At 37.3% G+C, this 26,531-nt stretch overlaps 1 long non-coding RNA gene across 3 annotated transcripts; it reads right to left on the bottom strand.

The window, feature by feature from the left end:
• Positions 1-1,962: 1,962 nt before the first annotated feature.
• LOC103898819 lies at positions 1,963-25,950 on the bottom strand. 3 transcript variants are annotated; one of them, XR_657566.2, is made up of 6 exons: positions 24,844-25,950; positions 18,019-18,158; positions 16,708-16,795; positions 16,018-16,193; positions 7,310-7,433; positions 1,963-2,721 (listed from the first exon to the last, which is right to left on the bottom strand). It is a non-coding gene; the product is annotated as an uncharacterized LOC103898819 (long non-coding RNA). The 3 variants fall into 3 exon arrangements; XR_002086179.1 differs by lacking the exon at positions 16,708-16,795; XR_657567.2 differs by lacking the exon at positions 16,708-16,795 and having other exon boundaries at positions 16,018-16,187.
• Positions 25,951-26,531: the final 581 nt, after the last annotated feature.

Here is a 26,531-nt window from a genome sequence, read left to right as displayed (position 1 = left end):
GAAGACTTGTAATATATGTGACAGTTGAACAAGAAACTAATTCTCTACTGATCTAACTATATTTAAAATATTTTATAATAATAAATTATAGTTTTAAATGATAACCACTTTAGGCTTCCATTAATAGCTACTCCTGAATGACCAGGGTGTGTGGACTTTTGATAAAAGGCTAGCATTCCAAGATATCTTACACAACAAACAAGAAACAGGTCAAGATTATTACTTTCTGTATCTAAATTTTGTCCTATTTCTAGAGAGCAAGGAAGTATTTCTGATAGACCGTGTCATATTCATATTGCAAGATCACTCACAAGGACATACCAAAATCCTTCACTTTACTGCAGAGTAACTGTACTGCCTGAGGCTAGTATAAAGAACAGATTAGAACTTGGCTCTATAAATCATACCTTATACGTACAAAAACTGCTATCAGCAGTCAGTCTTTTCAGTAAACTAGCTCATACTGAATATTTCTGCCCACTTACAATAGGCTAATAAATATGTAAAAAAGAAATAAAGTACTTATTTTATATTCAAGATCCCATTCCTAATTAACTTATCAGGCCTATTATACAGCCTGCACTAACAATAGTGGGGAAAAAAATGGGAAAAAAAACCCCCAGCACATTAAAAATTCTAGTGGGCATACAACTGCACCATGCTACGCCTGCAGCTCTACTACTCCAAGCTGTACTCTTGCCTGTTCTCAAATGCTAAGGTTGAGCTTGGTGCTTATATGAAAGACGTGAAAACAGGATAGAATGCTGCCAGCAGTAATCTCTCGTAATTACTAGTAATTTAGTAAGTGGTATAGACCATCCTTCACAATATTACTGAATAAATTCTGTAAAATAGTAGATACTAGATTGCTTACACCACAATTGTCAAGGTGACATCAAAATGAAAGCTCAGTTCACTTACCAATTATTAGAATTCCCCTTGCGCTTTTTGCAAGATTGGAACTGTTGATCTGAGTTTTGGCTAAATTCCAGTTTGGTTAATTAAATTCCACATATCTACAGCCCCTCCGCAGTTCACATCTTTTGCTACCACTAAATGCTATTAAAAAACCAACATGTTAAGTCAACATCCTCTGGGCCTGACATCAACAAGGACCAAAATATTTCCCCAATGCAAAGTTAGCGGAAAGCTGCTGGAATCCTTCAGAGTAAAGCAGTGCTGTTGTCGTAAATGAGTACCTACCATTCAAGCAATGTCAAGTTAAAGAACCATCAGACTGTTGTACAAACAAGCTAAAATGCTGCAATGTAAATTGTATTAAGGAAAGAAAATACTTCCCATTAGTAATTACGTATGTGCTCAGTTGCAAATGTCCAACTATTATACTTCCAGATGACGAGGAACCAAGCGTTTATGTTTGGTATGCATTTCCAGCCTTTTCTGTTCCAACTGTACAAGAGGAAGATGAAGTCTGTGATGCTCATCAGTTTCTAACAGTATAAGCATTTTCTTCCCTGAAAAAGGTTTCTCTAATTCTTTAATGAAGATCCAACCTACAATTTGCCAGCAGCTACTCTCCACATAACTCTTACTATCATTTTCCTGTAAATCAAGAAATCTAAAACTCACCTGAAGGGAAACGTTTATCCTGTTGAAGTAGTATATTCTTTACAACTGTGTTTAAGGGAACAGTGTAGGCACACTTCAGTCACTATTTGTTTCTGTCTGGTAGGAAGCTGTGATGTTAGTTTTTTTATTTTTAGCAAGAGTTATATTTCCTGAGTAACATTCATAGCTAATAACAGACTCCACAAAACCACCATAGTCAAAGAATAAATGTGGAGTCTTAGAGTAAAACCAGTCCTCTAAGCCTAAAATTAGAAAGCATTCCATTCTTCTAATTTAATCTTTTTTTAAAGTGAGCAATTTCTATTTGGCTAAATAAGGTACAGATGTTTTTAGTCACTGAATTTTCAAGTCAAGTTTATTTGATATCATATTTCAATAGTTTCTATTTTTACTTCAACACTGGATTAGCTTATGATAATAGACACATTCTGTTATACAAAATAACCATGAAGAAATTTAATGGATTTTTTTTTACCATATTATGAGTGCTACACCATCAGTAGATTTTCTTGAATCATTTACTGTTTTATATAGGGACCTGTATTAAAAATGAAAGATGTAGTACAGAAACCACCTGCAGGGTTCACTGTCAGCTATGGTACATTTCAACGGATTCTGCCTTGAAATGTCAAACTCTTCATTTGTAAGTAAGCGGAATATATCAGCGAGAGGTAACCAGAACAAAAATCAACATGTCCACCCCTTATGCAACATAAATCTCCACGCTCCTCTCAGCACATTGGAGTTACCACCTCTACAATAACGCACACCAAGCTTTTTGGGAAGACCATCCTAAGTGCTTCCAATTGCCACATAAGGACCTCTTCTTCTCTTCTTCCCGATAACCCCTGGCTTTCAGCACAAAAGTCCGACAATGCCAACAGCTTCTTTATTTGCCAGGATGCTCTGGTGGAAGTTTAAGCGTGAAGAACCTAATGTTCCACAGGAAGTGATTTGAGGGTAAAGGTGGGCTGGGAACTGGTTAATGAGGTTCCTGAACCCAGGTGATATTTCTTAACGTGTTTTCGGAAAAGTTGTTTGTCAGGGGAAGAATAGCAGCAAAAACTACAGCCAAATGCCTCACCAGTGTGATGTCGGCATATGTGAAAGTCCAAGCGCTTCTTCTGAATGCTGTAAAAAAAATTAAAAATGTATCAGTCATTAGTACCATCAGTAGCAGTGAGCACTGCACAAACACAGGCAGCCAGCCTCTAGCTGGAATGTTCACAAATCCAAAATAGCCAAACAGTAGGTCAGGGGATAAGTCATCCCTAGCAAGATCTCATAGCTCTGTCCAGTGGCAGGGCTAGAACAGAACACATTTTTTTTTTCCCCCCTACCACTGGAGTAAGTTAGTGGAGTTTGCACCATGTTTTCAGCAATATTTCTATTTTAGTGTCAGTTGTGTACCTGTGGATATATCTGTTCTTTGAAAATAAAACCTCTGTACAGGCGTTAAAAATCTAAACTCTTACAAGCACGTGTCCCAATTTACTTTTTACGCATTTACAACCTTAGGGTACAATTGCACCAGCATGCAGCCACACACACCACAGATGCACACATTTGCATAAGCATGTGAATCTGCATGTAATTCCAGCTCAGCATAGTGAAAACTGCAAACCACTCTGAATATACTGAAAAATTTTGACCTTGCATTTGTCACTTCATTCTACCTATTTTCCATTATGACAAAGGGATATATCTCAAAATAAAGAACTTAGCCATAACACAAATACTGTCAAGGATTCATTCTGTATTAAAATATGATGTCTGCTACATACTTACTATGGGTCTAAGTCCTGCCCTGAGACAGTGGAATTATCATCTGGTCCTAATCAAAACCTCAGTTTTTTCAGATTCAGGGAATACCAAATATAGGATCTAAACCTTTGGGTTTTGGCACTTCCCCTGAACAAGGCCAACTTAGAATACAACTGCATACAGGCTATAAGAGAATCCAGATTGAGACTTGCGGGTTAGTCTCAGCACTTGTTACCTAACCTCAATCAGGTTTCAAAACTTACCAATTTGTAATGCAAGCTTCTCTGAATTTAAGGTTTCCCTTAAACACATATTGAGGATCTGTTTATTTTGGCAACAACTATTTGCAGCCCTATGAGCTAGGAAAATTAAAACAATCACCTACAGTAGGATTCATCCTACATAATGTTAGCCAACAGGCGTATTACCTTCTAGATTTCCTCTGTAAAGTTACCTGTAGGCAGGCAGTAAGTAACCCTAACAGGTGCGAATTAGCCCACATATTTAAGTAATGTCTCATATGAAATTAAGATGTCTTGTGGGAATGCCCATCATTCTCCATTGAGTACAGAAGGGGATCCACAGAGACGTCAGATTAAACAACCGACTAAGTTGGCTGAAATTAATTCTTGGACTCAGTAATGTATACACCATACCAGTTTAAAAACGTCTTGGCTGGTGCTGCAAATATTTACAGGTTTTCTATATTCAGGGTTGGGGTACTTAGGTGGTGGTGTTATTTATAGCAATGCAACAAGCAAAAGACTGGACTTAAAGTATGCTTAATCAGGTAAGTATACCTTAACCCTCCTTTCCACTCACACCTAACAAAAAATGTAACTGGTTGACCTGGCATGTCAGAAAACATTTTACTACACAGGCATAGAAAAACTTGGGGTTTCAAGCTAAGATTTACACAAAAGATGAAATATTTTCCCATACATTCTTATTAAAGCAGCTCAGAACTCTTTAAATCCCTATCTGTATCATCACCAGGAACACACAACTTTGAGGAAATCCTCTTGCAGTCTTTTACAGCAAAACTACCAAAAACGTGAACCTGTCGGATTCTGTGCCATCAGAAGCAGTCATCTGACTCTTCACAGTCACTAAGCAAGGCAGCTATCTCAAGCAAATTTACATCTCTCTTTCTATATAGCTCTGAGCTCTTGATATGACAAAAGCCTTAAAGTAAAGGGACTCTACGTGTTGTAAACAGCAGTTTACATACACAGTTACATACACATTTTAAGTCTTGAGTTCATTATGTATATATATTTATGTGTGTGTATGTGTATCAATACACACAGAGATGCACTTTAAAATTAAATGCACTGTAATCCTGAATTTTGATGAGCAGTTGCCACTGCAGATTTCACTATCTTATTTTTCATTCAGTGTCTCTGGTAAACTCAAAGCACAAATAATCTTAACGGGTGAGAGCTTGAATAATGAAACTCTTTTCTAGTTGAGTACCAGTAAACAGTATATATTAATTCACAAACTAAATCAGAATACTGGAAAAGTTTAGAGATAACACTTTTCTGTATATTTCATCCCTGCAGTTATGCCATCCTTAGTCTTGCTTACACTCAGATCTGCGTGCTCATGTGTGATTTCTACCCTTTTACACCTCACTTTTGAATACAGCCCACTGAATCAGTCAATGGGTTCTATGTGGGTGTAAAGTATATGCTTGGGGACTGGAAAAGGGTTGGGTTTGCTTGGGTTTTTGGTTTGGTTTTTTTTCTTTCTTTCTTCCTTCTTTTGTATTCCTACATTTTGTTGTATTTTTGATACAATTTCAGAAATAGAGGGTGTTATATTCTAGTGTGCTTAAAAATCTTAAAGACTATTACAGACCTGAAATAGATTACTTAAGAAAAAAACCCCAACCTTACTGTATTTACCCAATTCAGGCAAACTGTTTCACAAGTGGCAATTTCAAACATCCAAACTATTTAGGTCGGGAACACTATGCAGGCATTTGCAGTTACTGCTCTGCAGACAGGAACTAAGCATTTTTTTAAGTATAAATTTTACATACAAGAAAAGAATACTTCCAGACAGTGTTATCATTTACTCTTACAGACTGGTTAAAACATCACTTCCTCATCTCATAGACTCTCATTATATAATAAGTTTTTAACTTATTAAAGAACAATCCTATTAACTTCAAATGGAACTAGTTCCACAGCAAAAGTTAAGCATGCAAGTGTTTATATTATGACAGCTAATGTGCAGCTAACCGGGCAAACTAGGCTGGTGGAAGGAGGCTCATTGTTAATTTGCAAGCAATAAAATCTTTGATCCCTGTAAGTAGGGCTGACCTATTACAAATAAATGAAAAAGTATATGCTTGTAAAGTAATACTGCAAAAAGAGACAAAATACTATGACAGGTATTACAGGATGGTTTATTAAAAAAACAGATTTTTAGTAGTACAGGATTTAATGACAGTCCCCTGTCACGCTTAGCTGTATCCCATAACTAAAGCTCATCTGATAGGAGAGGAAACTGGATTTCTTGTGCTTACTACAGTAATGCATAAAGAGTAATAGGTTACCAGTGTTCCGTTCTGTAGTCTGGAGTTCACCACTACCGTTCCCCTCAAATTTTCCAACTGCTATTTTCTGCTGCCCGTGTTTACAATTCTGCATTTTTACACAGCTGCCATAAAAATTAGGAAAAAGCCTTTTTCCCTGCTATTCCATTACCAGATACTGAAAAGCTCTTGGTGAAGAAGGAACTTACTTTAAGCTCAAGGTATCTTATCACTTTTGATAGATACATTTCCAGATTTTAATTCTGGCATCAAAAGACTCTCCAGAAGGAGCACTAGTTTTGTAATCAGAATTACCTTTATTATGACAGATAAAGAAACAGAGTAAATTAAGCTTTCCCCCACATAAGTAAAAAAACAAAACTAATCAAGCCATCTCTCCACCAATCACTGCGTACCTCAAGAAAGTGACTTGTGGACATTAGCTTATCTTGGTTTAAACCTTTTGAGTTTAAAAAAAACCAAAGCAAACAGTACATCATTTAGTGTACAGAGTTTAAACATACAAGAATTTAGCATTTAAACAGCCTCTAAGGCTGCTAAGTACATACTTTCAACATGTCCTTAGGCTTTACTAAAACTAGCTAATGCTCCCACTCATCACATGACACACTCTGCCAGCACTGCAAAATGAAATGTGTTAGCACTCTCAGAAACGTGATCATTTCCTCAATCGGTGGGGGTGGGAGGGTGGAATCAAAACACTACAAGCAAAGCTGGAGACAAAATCAGTGTGAAAAAGCAGCATGGTGTACCTAATACAGCAAATTAAGACATACAGTTAGTGAATGAACGCATTTTTGTTTTTATACGTCACTTGTCCCAGCACCTCTTCACGCACACACAGATACTATTACCACCTTCTACGGGATATTTTTGTATTTATCACATTAGCGTTCCATACTTCTGCCAGCACAGTCTATGCATTAGTTATATACAGAAAAAGCTGTAAAGAGGGGATGGAAAGCAATCTCTTTAAACAAAAAAGCCTTCATAGAGCCAAGCTCCCAACAGGAATATTTTTGATTGACTTGGCTTTTATTAATGGGTTGGAGATACCTTAAATCCCAGCACCTCTTCACGCACACACAGATACTATTACCACCTTCTACGGGATATTTTTGTATTTATCACATTAGCGTTCCATACTTCTGCCAGCACAGTCTATGCATTAGTTATATACAGAAAAAGCTGTAAAGAGGGGATGGAAAGCAATCTCTTTAAACAAAAAAGCCTTCATAGAGCCAAGCTCCCAACAGGAATATATTTGATTGACTTGGCTTTTATTAATGGGTTGGAGCACATACCTTAAAGTGTGGGGTTTTGTTGTTGTTTTTTTAAAAGCCAACAGATTTACAGGATTTGTCCAACAGAGGGATTATTTACACTTACCAACTATATGAACAGAGTCAACATTTGTAGGGCCTCTCACTAGCACGTGTTGGGAAGTGCTGCTGCAGAGACCTTGCATCAATGGAGGCGTAAGAGCAGATCTCACATTTGAAAGGCTTCTCACCTACCAGGAAATGGAAAGCAAATACAAAGGATGTAGTATCTTCTATGGGAACACAAAGTCGCGTGGGGAATTCAAAAGAATGTCAGTGGATTAGCATTTACATCCTCAAAGCCACAGCTCATCTTTCACATGATCTTGTTGCTAATGAAGCATGATCTTAGATAATGGTCTAGACAGCTAAAGGTTACAGTCTGTTTTACCAGTAGGAGACCTACTGCATCTACATTTGGCTTCTACCAGAAGTCCAATCAAGAAAAACTGGCCAGAATGATTTCCAAATTTAGTTTTGATCTTTTTTTCTGAATCAAAGTTCAGAGGGCCAACTCTCAGAGTACTCTATGTCACCAATTAAAAACAAACAACTCAGAAAGGGGAAATGTAGCAGAACGGGAAACTTTCAAGAAGCAAAAGGAAATGACATTAAGGGAAAGTCATTTTAGCTTAATGAAGAAAACACACAAAGAATTTTCTGTAAAGACAACAAGGACAACATTTAGGTCACAAACACAAAGGAAAACAATGACTTTCAATAACAAAACCATTGAGAGGTACATTCTTAAAGGACTAGCCTCCCCTTTCATCTACATTCCCACTGACAATTTCTAATTTACAACATTTATCTTCAAGTTTTTCTGATGTACTAAAATTCTGAAATATTAGCCTTACAGTGGAGAACCTGAAACAAACCTAACCAGAAACCACTGACTAAAAAAAAGAAAAAAAAGAAACAGAATCACAGAATGGTCAAGGTTGATTGGAATCTCTGGAGGTCATTTGGTGCAACCCCCAAATAGGCAAACCTATTTTCATTTTGGCAGCCAAAAATCAAAACACAAACCAAACAAATAAATACATTTGAGTTAGAATGAAAAGTGAACATATTTTAAGAATCTAAGTCCTAACACCAACCCTGGTATAGTAATAATTCTCCTCAAGACAGCATTTCACACCAACGTCATTACAAGTAACTCTCCAGCTCCAGTTTTATTAGTGTTATCTTTTAAGAATTAATGCAGGTGATATCACATTGTGTGATCACTGCATAGTCAGCATGATGTGGAAATCAAAGCATTTTTTTTATGTTTACCCCCAGCTATCAATGGGGAAGCAAACAGGAAGAAGCTGATGACATTTTCAGGGGCAGTTGTCAATGGCTTGATATCTAGATAATAAATTACATTTTCATAGCTAATAAGCAGCTTCCTAGAACTCATTAAATATGTTTGCTGTAGGTTACATAACAGGTCAGCTGCAGAACAAGGAATAGGAGGCAGTTCTGGATTTGCAATCCTTCTTCTAGACAGTGACTTATTTTGTTCATTTTTTGCGAAAGTTTAATTTATTTTGCATGTTTTTGGTCACTTGTCTACTTATGCACCTGAATATCATTAACAGTGCCTGGCCACAGTGCCTAGCCAGCCTCCTAGGAGAAGTCGGTTATCTTTTCTTTGGGTATCACCCTCCTTTTCCTGTACCTTTTGAAGCCTTGTCAGTTGCCTTCTACAGAAGCTAAGAACAGAGCAAATGTCTGTCTTTGAAGACATGGCATACTTGCCACCACAGAGATTGAGAATGAATGAGATTGAGAGCCATCTGTCCCAGTAGCACGAGACGTCTATCAGCCCCCTTCACACCTATGTTTCCTGCCAGACATCTGCCTACTCTCCTCCGCTGCTGTGGGTGACGCCATGGCTCCAACGCTGCGGGATGGAGCACCCCCCACGTCGCTCAAGCGTCGGAGGGCTGCACGCCTGCCAAACCACTGCAAGAGTATTCCGTTTCTTCAACTCGCTGAAAAGTTAATTTTGCCAGTGTGGACACAGGCGGATATTCCCTATTCACTACGCTGCCAGGTCCTATAGGACGAATTCTCCGCAAGCTGATTTATTTAAATATTATCACAAGCAGCTAATTGGCTCCCCACTGTCCTGTCCACCCACTCACTGCACACATCAAGTGGCAGGTTTCAGAAGGCCATTAATGCAACATAGCACGTTCCCATCCTATTCATTCAGTTAAACTTATTTTCTAATCCTGTAAAATGCTCGGTTCAGAAAAAAGGAGAAAGGCTTCACTTTTTAAATACCAACAAGATGGAACAGATCCAACAGTTCCAGGCAGACAGTGATACAAAGTACGTTCTTCTGTGTAAATTCAGAATTTCTAATGCAAGTGCCTTTTTTGGCAGCCTGATCGACTTAATATAACCATGGCAACGCAAAGTCTATGTAAACAAATCACTTGACCAAGACAGAAAGAACCCCAGAGCATCAGACACAGAGAGGCTGGGCCTTTGATAGAGGTTCAACATTAAACTTTAAAACAGAAAACTGAAGCAGGAAGCTTTCCAGAAAATGAAAGGGAATGTAGCCAAGGTGGACAAACAACAATCTCTTATATTAAAAATCCTGAAATATGCCAATATGTGCAAGTTGATTTAAAAAGTTTTGAGCAGACGTTCCCATTCTTTCCTGGCCATGGAGTACCAGTACGGAACAAAAATTTATGAACTGGTTGAAGTCCGTAACCATCTGAACTAGCAAAGGCATGCTTCTCAGTTAACGAGCCAGGGTCATAAGCTGTCCTTGTCTTTGCAGTATGTATACCTTTACATAGGTGTCTTCTGAATATAGATCCTAAACCAGGATCTCTGTAAATATACCCATATTCAGGAAGGCAAATCAAACATATCCTTAACGATCAATATCCCTCAATGTCACAAAAAACATTTAAGTTAAAAATTTGCCTGTTTGTTAAATCAGGATCAGAGTGTTTGGTTTTTGCACATTCATCGCAAGAGGGAGAACTACCAATAGGTAAAAAAATACCCCTTTTCTCTAAAAGTCCTTTTCACAGCACGAAAGAAGCACTCCTACACAGCATTCAATATTCAACCGTACAGTACCTTTTTTTTTTTCCTCCCTAAGCAGTTTATCTAAGTGGTAACACAAAGACGACATACATATAATCCACCTGTATGCATTAACATATGCTGTGTCAGAGAGGCCTTGAGCCTTGTTTTGCATTCGCAGTGCTGGCAGTGAAAGGCTTTGATGCCAGCATGCGTTCCCATGTGTTTCTGCAGAGCTAACTATAAGGCGGCTTCCTGTCAGAAAGGAAACGAACCTTGTCACAGCTGGAAAATCATCATCTATTCTTCCTGTGTAAGTGGTCTGAAGGGATGACATTTCTCAGTTACTGTGTTAATTTAGGCTTTTAATGCCTTTTATCATGACTGTTTAAAGCTATTAGTTAGGAAAGACTGACATCATTATGGGAGGGATGAGAGCACAAAGATTCCTATCAGACCCATCTACAACCAAGTACTTCAGTTATTATTTTATTATCTTTCAACTATTTATTTATATTCCCAGAATGACATACTTTGCTGTGTTGAGTAATTTACTAGCAGCCAATGCTGCGTAATGCAACATGATTATATTGGATTGTTGTATTTTGATGTTTGAATGGTCCACCTAAGTCTTCTAGAATTTTTTTGTCTGGATGAAAAAGACAGATTCTACTTTCTCAATTGCATGACGTGCTACTCTTTCAGGCCAGCAAGTGTAATTTATTTAGAAGGAAAAATAATGCATATGAAAATTATATGTGTGCTTGTATACAAAGAGAGGATTCCTAGGGAACAAAATTGTAAAACATTTGAAAAGGCCTACACAGATCACAGATCTGCTGTTCCAAATTCCTTGATTTTCCAGATTCTTACCCACACCACGCTTAGGATACCTCAAAACCATTTAACTCTATGCCTTAAGCACTTAAAGTTCCTCAAAACTCAGCAACAACAGGTAAACAATGAGTGCTTCCTAAATTCACAAACAAGTCTATAATGCTGTAAAGTCACATCTGTAACACACAATAATTTCAAAGGGAGATATATAAGCAAAGAACAACTTTAAAATCCTTGTCCTGTGGAAGTCAACTATAGCAGGTTTAAAAGGTGCTTACATCTCTATCCAGACTATTGATCAGCACTCAGCAAAAGGAAACAATGTCCTTTTGAATCATATCTGTAAATAATTAATTACTAAGTAAATACTATTTCCAAATACACACACTACATTCACATGTTAGATGTAATAAACAGGCTTACTCATTCTTTAAACACTCCATAATGAAGACATAGCTATTTTCATGACACATTTGCGAAGGTAACTAAAGTCCTACTATTTTGAAAACAAAGTATTTTAGAAAACAACGAAATCAGTTTATATTCTACTCAAGACTTCTACTGGTAAGAGTATTCCTGCTAATTCTGAATTAAGAGTGAATCATACATCTGTTATTTTATGCAACAGTATTCAAAACAAGAAAGATGCAAAAGAGGATTTAATCCTCAGTTACTTGTGTGGATTAACACTTTCTTGCACCGGAGAAATAAAGCTTACGTTGCTCAAAGAATAAAAGCCCTTAACTTGCACGAGGGAACTTAAGTACTCAGGGGAGCTGCTGAAGTGTTCGATGCATAGAAGGTGTGAAAGCCTATATGGAAAAATCTGGGACTTAAACAGCAGGCTTCAAAATGAAAGCCAACTCTGAAAGGCAAGCTGTGCCATTCTGAATAACTCTTTGTATTAATTTTTCTCCTCTTCCCTAAACATTTGTGGTCTTTCAAGAGGGAAAACCATCACAAAAAAAATTTGTCAAAGATCTAGATTCTAAACTCCTACAGGACAGACAGAACATTTTTAGTTATGAAGCAGACACCAAAAAAGCAGGGGCTAATTTCTGCAATATCTTTGTGAATCCAATACAAGTACAGTAGTTCAAAGGCATAACATGCCAATTCACAAACAGGGAAAATGTTCTTTGTTACCGTTTCTACTCACGGAAACCAGAATTAAAACTGTACTTTTCATACATTTAAAGGACATGTCTTTCACAATGACATAACAGAACAACCTCTCTTTGTTAGGGGATTAAATGCTTTGTAGAAAAGTAGAGCTATTCGGATCTTCTAGCTATTTGAATTACTCCTTAAAAAACATGTAAGCATAGCTGCCTACTTCCAGCACATGTAATAGCTTTAAATGCAGATTTCAGAATTCTGATAATATTGTGGACAGTGCCTATCTTATGCAGCGCTTGTGGTGCAAACTCCCCACAAATACTGACAACTTCTTTCTTCTTTAAGGAGAAAAGAAAGACGACACTGTTACTAGGAGTGTTGGTTCAATCTTCTAAGTTAAGGAGCGAAAGTCCAAAGGAACCTGGAATTGTAATATGGATGATTTAATCTTTTATCCTTCAGCTGTAAATAAGGTGTGTTTGAGACAGTGGGAAATTCCGACCCATTAAGACCAAAGGGTCTTGAGTACTCTTGATCAAGTTTTAGGCTCCATTAAGGTCCCACATGCATTATAACACAAGATTTTAATGAAACAGTCAGGCAAGACTATCAATAAATCTGCCTTGTTAGGAATCAGTTTCATTCTTCCCAGTTAGCTTTTGAACACCAACTATAGGCAGCTGGTCTTCACAGATGCCACTATGATTTTCACTTCTTTATATAAACTATTGGATAAAACTCAGCAGCTGAAAAGGTTAGACTGCCCTCTCTCTGTAGCTCCTTGCTAACTACTTGATCTGTAACTTAAACAGAATTATGGCCACATGCTTTCAAGAAATTCACAATGGTGGGTATTAATCACCATTTTCCCATATAGTCATTAAAAAAACCCAATACTCCAAATCAGTAATATGGTACACCTCCATAAAGTTTTAGATGATAAAACTGTACTTTGTGGCTGAAAAAAGACAATAAAATTTGGTTATATTCTTTAGTATCACTAGTATTCCCTGTGAATTGAGGCCTTTAACTCGCATGCACTGTCAGCAGAATGCACAACCCGACCTTGTACATGAATGTATTAATTAATACGTGAATTAAAAGCATCGCTATATCTAGTGTATTCTGTTTTATTTTCTGATGGGAGAAAAATGGCCAAGAGAACATTATTTTGAATTGTAGTATTACATTAATTTAACTTGAAATACAGAAAAATAAGTATTTGAAAGACGTAAGCAAGACTCAGGTGATGTTAACTAATAACATCATGGGGTTCGGTTGTTCGGCTATTTTATCCTTTAAAATATACACGCACCTAATGCCATACTCATAAAGATCTTAAACCTTCATATAGAACTGCTTTTTTCATAAACTTGAAATAGATTTTACTAAATAAATTCTACCGCCTAATACTGAAAAGAATGAAGACTTCCAATTCATACCTTCCAGCTATCCTTGTAGCAAATAAATTAGGTAGAAATCATCATTTTAAACTCTAACATCAGTAGGTAGTCTGCAGTGATGTTTACAGGCAAAGAGGAACACTGAAAAAGCATTTGAAAAGTAAAAGCCAGCGTGATGTTGTTCATTTGCTGCCCCCTTCTGGGGAAAAACAAAACAGAAAAAGCACCACAAGACAGCCGGGAAAACAGACACTCCCTGCATACCCTTACCGACACTTCTCTGATAACTCAACCTTTTGACAGCAGATCTTTTTCAGTTTAAAAGCTTTTTATTTTAAGTTTTAACTTTAAAGTATCAATAGACTCTAAAATATATTTCCCAAATGAGTCTTAATCTAGGCATAATGAGACACGATCCCGGGAAGAAGAGAAAATGAGGCTACTTGCTTTGGCACTCTGGAGCTCTGCGTAGCAGCACTGGCTGCGCGCTCAGAATCGCAGCCAGCACAGCAGCATTATCTTCATGCCATTCCGCCATCAGCTATTCAACCTAAGCTGCGGGACACAAAACTGAACTGGCTGCGATTCGCAACAGATTCTCTTCTGCCATGGGGTCAGGGCCGTTGGTGGAAAGAAGAGACAGCCACAGGCTGGTAATATGGCTAATTGCTAGTTTTGTTAGTTTGCCCTTCAAAGAGGCTGTAAGAAAGAAACCGCGTTAACATGAAGTTTGCTTTGCTGTACAGATAGCACAGCAAAACTCAAGTCAGAACTAGTATCAAAAGTTCAAGTAAGTTCTTAATCTTTGCAGTAATTACAAACATCGTTCCAGGGAGAGCTCCAGAGACCCAGTCTATTAATGCTCTTTTTACTTCCGAAACAGAGAGGTAATGCGTTCATCAGATAATGACACATTTCATATGTAACCTCAGACTAAATTTGGATTGCCATACTCCACTGGTTCAAAAATAACTGTTTTAATGACATAATGATGCAAAGTGCTTAACTTTATACTTCTCCAAGTTCTTTAAAACTGAGACAAATCATTTCAAAATACCTCACCGTGAACATGGGAGCAACTTGTCTACCTGCTTTGTGAATTTGTAATGACTGAACCGTGCTTTGACTATGACAAGGCTTGTTAACTGACTACTTAATTAAAAAAGAAAAAAAAGAAAAAAAAAAAGAAAAGACCAATGCCTATGTGAAAGGTACATCATCAGCACATTGGTCTACCCTCTACCTACTAGCAAAGCAAGTAATCAGGCCTTTGACTATCCAAACACAAATTCCTTTTTTTCTTTCTTTTTATTACACCAATTTCAGCAAGCTACTAAAACATGTATTTATTTATTCCCACATGAGCAGTAACTACTTCAAACCAGGAAATCCAAATTAGGTATAGACAATTACTTCAGTCCTAGAAAACAGTGGGGTAAAGAAGCTATTTGGGGAAAAAACTGACAGTTTGAATTAATTAATTATAATACACAACTTTAAAAGTCAGAAAGTGATTTCTCTAGTTAAACTGAAGGTGTCTATTGTGAAAATATTTTCTAATAATGTAATAGACATTCGTATGGCCATAGACAACAGCAACAAAAAAAAAATCCCCCCGAAACATCCCCAAAACCAAACTCACATACTTAGAAGAAACCTAGAGAAACAGAATGTACGCTAACTTCTCTACCTAAATACTAGAAAAACTATTATTAGAATATCACGTGATGTCAACTCGTGGACGGGTGGCTACCAGAGATCACTATCATCTTTATCAAAGAAAAAAAGATCTTTTCTCAATAACAGAAAAGCATCAAATGCCTTCTCAGGTTCTCTTTGGAAGAGAGGATGCACTTGAGGTCAGACAAAGTCTTAGTGTTAACTCTTAGAACTGCAGATAAGTGGAATTTTGCATTAACTGATAAAAATGGTGCTTCAATAAATATGCCTCTTAGAAATGCAGCCATGACTGCAAAGGAAGCTGTACACTGTCACCGTTTCTTCATCTAGTTTACGCGCAGAATTCCAAGAAGTCTCACAGCACATCTCTCGGCTCTTCAAAGAGCACATCTCAGTGGCTCTCCTTTGTTATTGCTTGTAACAAAACGTAAGAGAAAAACCTTTAGAAACACCTTTTGATCAGCACCTGCTTACTTTATTCAAAAGACTGGTACTATCACAAACCAAGTAGAAGACAGCTATTTGAGTAGGGTACCTTATTTTTGTTCAGGCTATCTGTGGGCAACTTTCTTGTGAAAATAAGTAAGTAGATAAATAAGTGTGCCACATTATCAATTGTTCTGTAATGAACATCTACAGAAGTACTTGGAGCGTAACAAAATGCAAGTTTTGCTGTAATATGGATCATACCTACCGTTGGTACTACATGCAAATTAACTTGAATCGTTCTTTCTAGTTGCTTTTGTATTGGAGCACGTAGGATTATCTTCAGCCTTCTTTCTTCTTTCATTTGTTTTTCATTTGTTTTTTTTTCTCATGGATTCGTTTGTGATGTCCATTCATCTGACGTCTGGTTTTGAGTACCTGATCCTAAAATGAAGACAGAAGGGCTGTAGAAGTTCTGTGATTTTCCATATGCTCTTTCAACTCTGCTCTAGATTGCCAATTAAGAAATAAGTAAACTAATTCAAAAAGAAACCCAAAATACAGTATCAACCAATATTTTACATTAGCGTCAGTGACTGAAAAGACTTAAGAATTTGAGGTAAGATACTTTCATGTGAAAGACAAAGTTGTAGAGGGACTTTTGAGATCGTGTAACCCTCATAATTCAGTCCACTAACAGAGGAGAAAAACTTTGCCGATCATTCTGTGTTACATTTGTGAAACACACACACACAAAGGGAAAAAAATAGCTTCCCAAAAAAAGCTAGACAAGCCATTTGTTTGGGTTTTTTTGGTTTTGGTTTTTTGTTTGTTTGTTTTTTTAAACTGTAGGGCAGAATTAGATCCAAGTTGTTAAATATAGGTAATGTTGAGGAAAGAACTGTTCTATTTTACTTTTGCACATATTGCAAATATAATGAATAGGCAGATGACTTACAGCAATGTTTAACTGCCATTCACACCCACCCCAGAAGTACAGATTATCATTCTTGGATGCACATTTTCACTATAAAATTGCCGCAGCGCTGCTCAGCACAAAGAGAAAAACAAAGTGAAATAAGCACAAATTATAACGATAAAAATGATAGCATTTGGAAAGTCACTACTGTGTGTGACACACTCACCACCACAATAAATATCCCTGTTTTTTAAAAGTGACAAAGCAGGAAGGAGGACCGTGATTTTCAGGACTCTCATTTGACCTGATTCCCTTGGGTTTACCAGATTACAATGTATTTATCATACAAAAGCTTTATCTAACAATGCACATTTTAAATAGTTGTATTTTCTAAGTTTCCTCAGCTAAACTTCCAACGATCATTACACATGTAGATAATGAACAAGCAACATATTTACATAATATAACTATTAAGTTGCAAGGAATTGATTTATTTTTATGCTAGGAAAATCCAAATATTAAGTTTCCTTTCTTATACTGTTGTTAAAACAGCATAAAATTCTAATTACATTGTTAAGACTAATATCAAGATCAGTGAAATGTGAAAAGACAGCCATTTCCAACCTAAAATAAAAACTTAAAAAACACAGTGCTGCATACACTTTTAATATATAGCATATTTTGTAAGACTAGGAAAAAAATTAAATAAGCCCATTAGATGATTGAGAAGATAGCCGGTATTTGTTTCAGAGCAAGGGGAATACTTTAATCCACAGAAAATATCATTTGGCACAGAATCACTTAATTGGACTCAATCTTTTTGGTCCTGACATAGTTTGTATATTACTGCTTTTGTATGAGTTAATTATTTTAGCAACAAAGTACCAAAAATTCTCTTTTTGCACACTCCCTCCCAAAGCCTACAAACAAGATATAAAAGGTGATGTTAATTGTTATATATAAATGAATCAATCTCAAAACAGTTGCACCAACTCTGAAGGCAACTTGTAAAATCCATCAGCTTAAGCAGTATGTATCAAATGCTCCCCACAAGGGCTTGGTAATGTAAGACATTTCAGCACACTGCTGTTTACAGGAAGAAAAAAAATAAAGATTTTTCCTCACCACATGTCATCAAGCCTTATGTATTAAATTGCCAATTCCTTTTAATGTGACGGCACAGCAAGCATCAGATTACAAACCCTGCCAGATTATGGAGCCTCTGGGGGGAAGGGAGAATAAATTGCCAATTTTATGATCATTTACACATTAAAAAAAAAAAATTTAAATTTCTTATGCTTTTTTGAGATGGTATATTCAAGACAGTATTATGAATAAACAAACACTTACCTGACCCTCCATGCAGTGTACACCAGCTCTATGCTTCAGAGTGGTTCAGTGGTCAATACATCACCACCAACACAGTGTATGTTAGGATGTCATGACGGAGCTGAAGCCAGTGACCCTAAACAGTCTAGATGTCACATGACCTAAGGAAGAAATACATGAACTTTTATATAGCAACGTACTATATGGTCTCACAGCCTAGTAACTAAGAGCATACAGCACATACCATTAAAGATGATGGCATTTTTGGTAATTTATTTTAGTATGTTAAGGTAGATTCCCAACATATTTCCCACAACACAAAATAAATCCTATATTAAAAAACAAACAAACCCCCAACTCATTAAGGTTGCTAAGCCAAGAAATAAAAATTAGGAATTGCCAAAATTAAAGTTGCCTTGGTAACCTTAATTTCATTGCTTTTTGTGTATATACTCTATGCTCACTAAACAATAAACCAAGGCTGATGAAGCACTACCCATTCTACAAACTGAATTTTGGAAGGATCATGTGGGGGAAAAAAAAAATTGTATACAGTCAAGTCAGACAATTGAAGATTTTACACCACCCACACAGGTGATGAGTGTTTGACTTTGCAACCTTTATTGTGAGTTTTCTTGAATTTTTTGCGGGTTTTTTAAAAACACCTTTAACATGTTTTAGGCTTTATTTTTTGAAACAAAATGCCTGAGAAGTTAAAACATAAATTCCAGGTTTCACAATGGGGGATTATATCTGGGCCGACTGGCATTGCTGAAACCCTTAGATACACCAGAAACCTCTGATGCTTGAATTAATTGCCGTTTGAGTAATGACAGCAATAGTAAACAGAAGTGATTGTGTATCTTGTTATATTAATGCTGGTTCACGTATCTGAGACTCTAAATCCTTTCTGTCCACTTCAGGCCACCCTGTTGCCCAAGTTATTTTCATTCTCCAAGACTCCCCACTTTATTTTGTTCTCTGCCCATTATGCCCTGTCCCACTGGCAGTTTTCCTAATGTGCCAAATTCTGCTTGAGTTCATCTCCTCATCTCATCACGTCCTCTAGCAACTTCTCACAGGTTTTCCAGCCCCACTGTTTTTTAGTATCCAAGTTTTTTTATATGCTCTCTATGAAAGAATTAAAAACCTTTGCAGCCAGGTACCAAAGAAAACTGGCAAGTTTTCTTAGTTCCTGTCCCTGCCTCCCTAAAACAGTCTGTCACAACTAGCTTCCTGCAGTAAGGTATCTTCACTGTTCACTGAATTTTTCAGAGGCTGTGAAGAGGCCAAATCTCGACAGACTTTTGCATCAGGAGTGTGCCTTTCATCTATTCTAACAGAAGACACCATCTGAAAAATGCTTAGATCTTTCCTGCAAGCCATGGAATATTAGGGCTTTTTAAATAAAAGGTATCCACAGTCTTACTGGTTCCACTTGAAAACATTATGAACAGATAGTTTTCCCCCATATGCATTCCAGAAAATTGGTTGAATCATTTTGGTTGATCTGTTTTTAAAGGAAAAGTATCAGTTGGAGGCAAAGAACCAACATAAAAAATTTCAGCCAATACAGTTTAAACAAACAAAAAAGCAAAACAGGTAAGTGAAAACAGTATCTTTTAAATAAACAGCAACATTGGTAACAAAGCAGAGCATCTAGAGTAGTAAAAAAAAGGCAGTGCGGTTTTATAACACTAAATATGAAGTAAGCAGTTAAAATATAGAAGAAGTAAGAGATATGCAGGCATAGGTCAAATTCATTTAATTTCTGTTTTCAGAGGAAGGGGCCTTCTTTAACATAATCTGGGGGAAAGTATATTTATCAGCATGAAGAAGAACTGCTGCTAGAGACGTATAGCCTCTACCATTATTAAAAAATAAATTACAAAATCAAATTTGATGGTTTAACTATGCATAGCTCCCGCCCCTCCTTTTGTTCACCCCACAAGAGGCACAGCTGGATAGAGTCCTTTGAAAGTTGCTTTAGGATTCAAGAAGTGTTGAAGTTAGCCGTAAGTATTGCTCATTTGATGGAACTAGAGTAAATATATATTGATTGATAGGCTGCTATACATTTCCCCATCAGATTCATCCTGCGTCAGTTAACGAGATTAACCGAAGGCAGCAGTCAGAAGTCACAGATGCAGGGACAAGTCTCTCCACATAGCTCTGTTCTAACCACAAGTCTAGGACTTTGTAGGTCAAGGTCTGAGGAATTGGAACTTCTAACATTGTGAACTGCAACGTGCACTTTCGACATCATTAAATGTCAAAAAAGGAATCAGAAAGAGACCAAACTCTTGGTCTAGAAGACCTAAGTTGTAGATTGAACCTGTCTGGCTGTCATTCAGAGTATTACAATTCTGGTGTTATTCCAGTCACATTGACACAAAGCAGAAGTCAGAAAAGCTTCAGACATGAAGCAGCCTTCATCTTTGATGTTTCAGATGCAGGGACAAGTCTCTCCACATAGCTCTGTTCTAACCACAAGTCTAGGACTTTGTAGGTCAAGGTCTGAGGAATTGGAACTTTGTGAACTGTGAACTGCAACGTGCACTTTCGACATCATTAAATGTCAAATCAGAAAGAGGAAAGAGACCAAACTCTTGGTCTAGAAGACCTAAGTTGTAGATTGAACCTGTCTGGCTGTCATTCAGAGTATTACAATTCTGGTGTTAACCCCCCCCCCCCCCCAAGTGAAGGGCCTAGTTTGATAACAAAAAAACAATAAAACTGTGAGTTAATACAGAGTCTTCCTTGTATGAAGCAAGAATCTCTACCTATCGCAGATGGAAATAAAGCTCTCACTAAGATGAAGAAAGACTGATGAAAGAAGATAAACTTGCTGCTACTAACTTAACAAAGAAGAATTTCCTTTTAAACTGACAACTGGTTATCTAACCAAGCAATTATCAATTGCCAGAATAAGTCCATCAGAAACTCAAATCAAAATAAGCCGTATCCAAACCCCAAGCATCTCATCCTGCATCCAGATTCCCTGCACTGAGTGTCATCGTCATCTTCTTTTCTCCTCTACCTACTGAACAGCTGCTCAGCTGCGAGCTCAATGCAGCTGCTACATCCCACCGCCACCAACAGCCTTTGAAGATGAGGATCCTTGTTTAGCGCCTTCAAGCAAACTGTAACAAGTCCCTAATCCTCTTCCCCCTTCAAACCACAGTTTCAATCTAGCTTAATGAATGGTAAAGCCTTCTTCCACCAATTAAAACAAATTTACTTGTACATACACTTGCATAAAGCAAATATTTAGCACTGGGAAATTCACCTCCACTCTATAAAAGCAGACAGAATTAAAACATTTAATCAGAAATCCAATACATGTTTACAGTATTTACAAAGCATTTGTTGCGCTTTATAAACTAAGCAGTTAAAAAAAAAGTAAAAGAAAGAGACCTGTTGAAGGGAGGGAGGGGGGAATAAAAAAGTTAAAAAAAACCAAAAAAAAATCCACCTACATTTGGAAAAAAAGTCTCTCGCATCTCTCACATTCAGTACATGGATGCAGTTTGAAACTGTAACCATGGTTGCGCAGATGCTTGTAGACCTTGACCCATTCCTTAGCTGTACTAAAAGCCACAGTTTGTTATAATAGGTTAAAATCACATTAAATGCATTAATTTAAAATAGAAGACAGATATTTCTCCACGCTAAACAATTATTAACATAAAAGTTAAAACTTAACTCTTATGTAGTTTAAAGTGTTTTGTGCTTATTAAAGCAATATGAGGCTGAATTTGGCTGAGAGGCACAGTATTTCAGGAGAAAGAACAATTATTGATTATGAAGACACAATTTGACCATGGGGGCTCTGGCAGCAAAAGCAAGGTTAGCTCAGTTCTAAGGATGCTCAATGCACTCCCCTCCCCCAGTGTCAAAACAGAACAAAAAAAAAACAGGATAACAAACAGTTCTCAAAGATTTCAAACCACAATTTAAAATGAGTTAGCAAAATATATACTTGCAGTGGAGTTATTTTGATGTGAATTATGGAGCATATGAAAAATATTGAAGGAACAGATACTTAGGAATCATCAAAATACCTAAGCTTCAAAGGATTATATTTCGGGGTGAGATGCAATACACTTTACTTGCCCATTTTCTTCTAAGCACATCTGCTGACAGTCTAAATTTGGTCTGGAGAAAGTAATGGTTGGAGGTTGCGGGTTTTGCATAGAGGATTTCTGTTGAATGGGAAATGCAATCAAGACCACTAGCCCTTTCCTGTGAAGGTTTTAATACAAAATCACTCAACTTTGTAGCAATTTCTGAACTCTTTTTCAAGGTTTAAGATTCAAAGACCAAAAATGAGGACAGGCAGCGTGATTAGTCTTTCAGGCCTTTTGCCTCTTTATCCCTGATGCTGATGGTAAACTGCTACTATACAGCCTACACAAGTATTGACAACTGTTTTAATTTATACAAGTAAACAACAAATAACATCATGTAATCACATGCAAGAATCAGCACAACAAATTGATAGCTTTGTCCTAAATACGAAATTAAGAAGAAACTTCAGCATACTCCACCGAAGTATTTCAGCAATTTGTACTTTTTTTTCCCCACTAATCAGTTAGGCTTTCATGTAGGTTAAAAGTTATAACAAGCATACTGTAGCAAATAATGTTAGCAATTACAGCTAAAACTTGACATTAAGTTAAACTCAAGCTTGGTGCTAAGAAGCTACAGTTAAAACTTATTTCAAAAACTATCCCCATAGCAAGCTGGAAGGCTCTCGCAGCCGTTTTATCAGCTCCACAAGCATAACAAACTGGCAGACAATAGTTCTTTGTAATGTTATGGTAAAACTCCCTGTAAAGGAATGAAACATCTGAAAAACACTAGCAAGCTGAAGACTTCTCACAATTTCTTTAATGTTTCTTCTCCACCTCAAAGATGTATAGGAATTAGCATGGTGTCAAATAGATATTTAGAAAGGCTTCTTTTGCTCATATTTATCACAAAAATGCAAACAATATTCAAAATTCAAAACAACTGCAAAATATTTACAATTCTATAATATACAATTCCATAATAGCTTAAAAAGTTATTATTTAACCTACTAAATTTTTCAACAGGAAACTAACATTAAGTAAACTTTCTGCATATGTTAACATAACAGCAAATGGTAAGTTATAATCTTCAAAATTCACTGCCCCCAGACGTAATGGAAATTGTCAAAAACATATCCCAGAAAACCTAGTCTCAGGTTGTTTTCTCACTACAGTTGTAAGGGAGATAGATTTTTTTATTCCCCCCCCCAAAGGGAAGGAAATTACTCATTCAAGAGACAACTTATAATTTGTCAATACAAAACAGTTCTCCTTTCAGTTAAGAAAACATTGTTTGTATAAGCACTCATAAATCTTTTCACTGTTGTAGCCATCTCTACTTTGAAATACTGTGAATTTCAGCTGTCTTTCTATGTGCTCTCCTTCCCAACCTCTTAGAGAAAAAGTTAGACTGGACTGCAGCCTTGTTGTCGACTTACAGTTGCATACAATTAAGTGGAGACACTGCATGTCGTTGTGAAGCAAGAAAGATACTCATTTTGCTTTTAGTTCTAAAAATGACCCTTTTTTAGTCACTTTTCCTGCAGAAATTCTGCAATAACCTTCTATGAAAATTCTATCTCCTGCCCTTTTAAACAGTAAAAACTCAGAACAACCCCACCTATCCCAAAGACAAAGAAGACTTCGAAATTAGACTGCACAACACATAATCTAATCTAAACCCTTCAAAACCAACGCCACAACACAGATGCAATGCCCAGCCTAGCTACTAAGATCACAGGAAGCTCTGTTATTCCACATTCCCCAATGCTCCTAACATTGTCTTTTTTCTTATCTGACCACTGCCACAAACTCCAGAGCACTCCTGTGAGCCATCATCTTCTTTCACATAAATTACCTGGTTTTGCACTGGCCTTACTGAGCAATCAGAACCAAATCAGTAGTTCAACCCAGACAGCAAGAATTTGGTCTATATTAGCAGTAGCAGCTGTGGAAACCTTGCTAAAAATCAGTCAATCACTGCAATCACCTGCAACACTGAATGGTTAAACAGAAAAATGCCCAGACTACCTTTGTACGCAAATCTTTCAAGATGTTACCTACAGACTTGAAGGTAAGCACTAAATGCATGGCTTTATTGAGGGTAAAACACCTGCAATTAGTAACAGAAACATTTCTACGTTTTTCCCTCCTTGCTTAAATAAAGTACAATTGGTACAAAAGCAACATTTGTAGTCAATGCAAAGGAGAACAGGACTGGAATACTGGAATTATGTCCTTTTGTGATTTAAGAGACACAGATTATGTTATTCTGCTAAGGCCCTCCATTTATAAATGGAGATAATATTTAGCTATCAGCAGAGTCACAAAACTTAGAGATAAAAAGCATTAACCTTGATAGAATTATCTTTACAGTAATGTTACAGAGCCATTAAAAAGCTAATAATATTGAAATTAGTCGAATATGACGGTCAACTGCTCCTAGAAATACTCAGAGTCCACAATATAAAATGAGACAGGATTTTGCAGAATGAAGGAACATCATCAAAAAGTGAATATTTACAACACTTTAGAATTTTTGCAATTCGTCATCAAAAAGTGAATATTTACAACACTTTTTAGAATTTTTGCAATTCATATATTTTCTTTGTTTAAACCAGTATGAAGATGTTTTACTGTAGCTTCTCATGATGGCATTTACAGCTCATACTGAAACTCTAATAAATTTTGCATTGACCAAATAAAGTTACGTGCACAGAGAAGTTTATAGCTGAGGCAACTGTATGAGGAAAAAAAATAAAACTTGACTTACTGGTAAAATCACTGTGCGGACATTTAAACATATCCTGATAATGGCAAGCTACATGAAGATTTCTTATCCGCTCAGTTTCAAAAGATGATGAATGCATTGTGCACTGAAAGAGATGGGGTTTCCTCTGATGGCTGTCTCTGTGCACTTTCAAGGCACTTTGTGACATAAAAACACTTTCACAGATGAGGCACTGGTAGGTTTCTTTTATCCGCTTGTGTGATTTTAAATGATTTCCCATTAAGTCCCACTCAGTCATGGACAATAAACGCATTTAAAGCCACAATCCACATCATGACCCTTTTCATGGATTTTATGAGTATCTTTCGACTTCATTGCTACATCACACACGTTGCAGAAACGCTGCGCTCTCTCAGAACCCAGCTTTAAAGCGCAAGCATCTTTCACAGGATGAGCTAACCCTTTACTATCAACATCTAGCTGTCTTCTGATTTTTGTAATTTTTTACACCTTGATTCGGCTTTAAGGGTTTTCATCTCCCCAGCTAAGGTCTGAGTTCTAACACTGGAAATACAACAGAGGCCAAGATGCACAGACTGGGCTGCTGCTTCATCTTTGCTCTTGGAATATGAAAGAGAAGTCGGCACTGCAGAACAGGGCTCCTCAAGCTGCAAATGAGCTGCTGCTTCTCCAAACAAGGTGTTCACTCACAGGAGTGAGAGGCGTGAGGATTATTGCTCTGACTGCTTGGGCTCATGTCACAACAGTGAGGACTCATATTTTGAAGCATCTGACACACAGGTAATAAAACAGATCTTTTTTGCAAGATTTTCTTCGTTTTCTTTATTTTCTTGGTTAGCTTCATCTCCCATGCTATATGACTCATTTTCATCTTGGTCCATTTTAGGACAGCCTGAAATTTGACACGCTGGATCTGTTTCATGCATATAAGCCAGGTGTGTCCTGATCTTACTTTTGATGCTGCTTGTCAACTGGCAGAGCTTGCATCTGTATGACTCCGCCAGAAACATTTCCACCAGGCGGGCAATCTGGGCTTCAAAACCTTCAGGCACAGCAGCTTACAACTGGGATGCTGCTATTTCCTCAGGGCGATGCAGGTTCATTGATGCAACACATCAGTATTTGTATTTAAACTCATTCATCTTCCATAGTTGCTGGTAGGTAAATCTGTAACAGACAATAAACAAACCAGTTAAAATCCACTTTATGATTTCAAATGTCTTTTATCAAAACTCTAAGCCACAATGAAATCTAGATTCAGATTCCAGTGACAGGGATGTCTGTAGATCTTAAGACTATCTGAGAGGAGCGAGGGTTTTGCCAGGAGAAAAACGATGCCGTAAATGATTACTCAAATCTCTCGTGGAAATTAAAAATGAACTACAGGTTAATAATATTATGTCATTCTTCGTGTTAAGTTTGTAGCAGTTCCCGCTAGGAAACAGGCGGTATTAATCTCAAAGCAACGAACCCTGGTGAGAAACCTGCGCCGCTAATACACGGAGGCCTCCGGACCGCAACCATTTACCAGCGTACCCTAAACGCAGCCCAGCGCCCCGTCGCCCCTTTCTGTGCAGCCCAGTGCAGTCGGACGGAGTCTGGAAACGCAAACTAAGCGGAGCGACGCCTCACGAGACGCGCCAGCTGCCCCTGGAGAGCCCGCACCGAAACGCCTGGCAGCCCCCTCCCGGGCTGCAGCGGCGGCCTCT

Source organism: Aptenodytes forsteri, unplaced genomic scaffold (assembly GCF_000699145.1).
Source record: "Aptenodytes forsteri isolate BGI_AS27 unplaced genomic scaffold, ASM69914v1 Scaffold81, whole genome shotgun sequence".
NCBI lineage: Eukaryota > Metazoa > Chordata > Aves > Sphenisciformes > Spheniscidae > Aptenodytes > Aptenodytes forsteri.
Note: the sequence above shows the minus strand (reverse complement) of the source record. Positions and strands in the feature narration are given on the sequence as shown.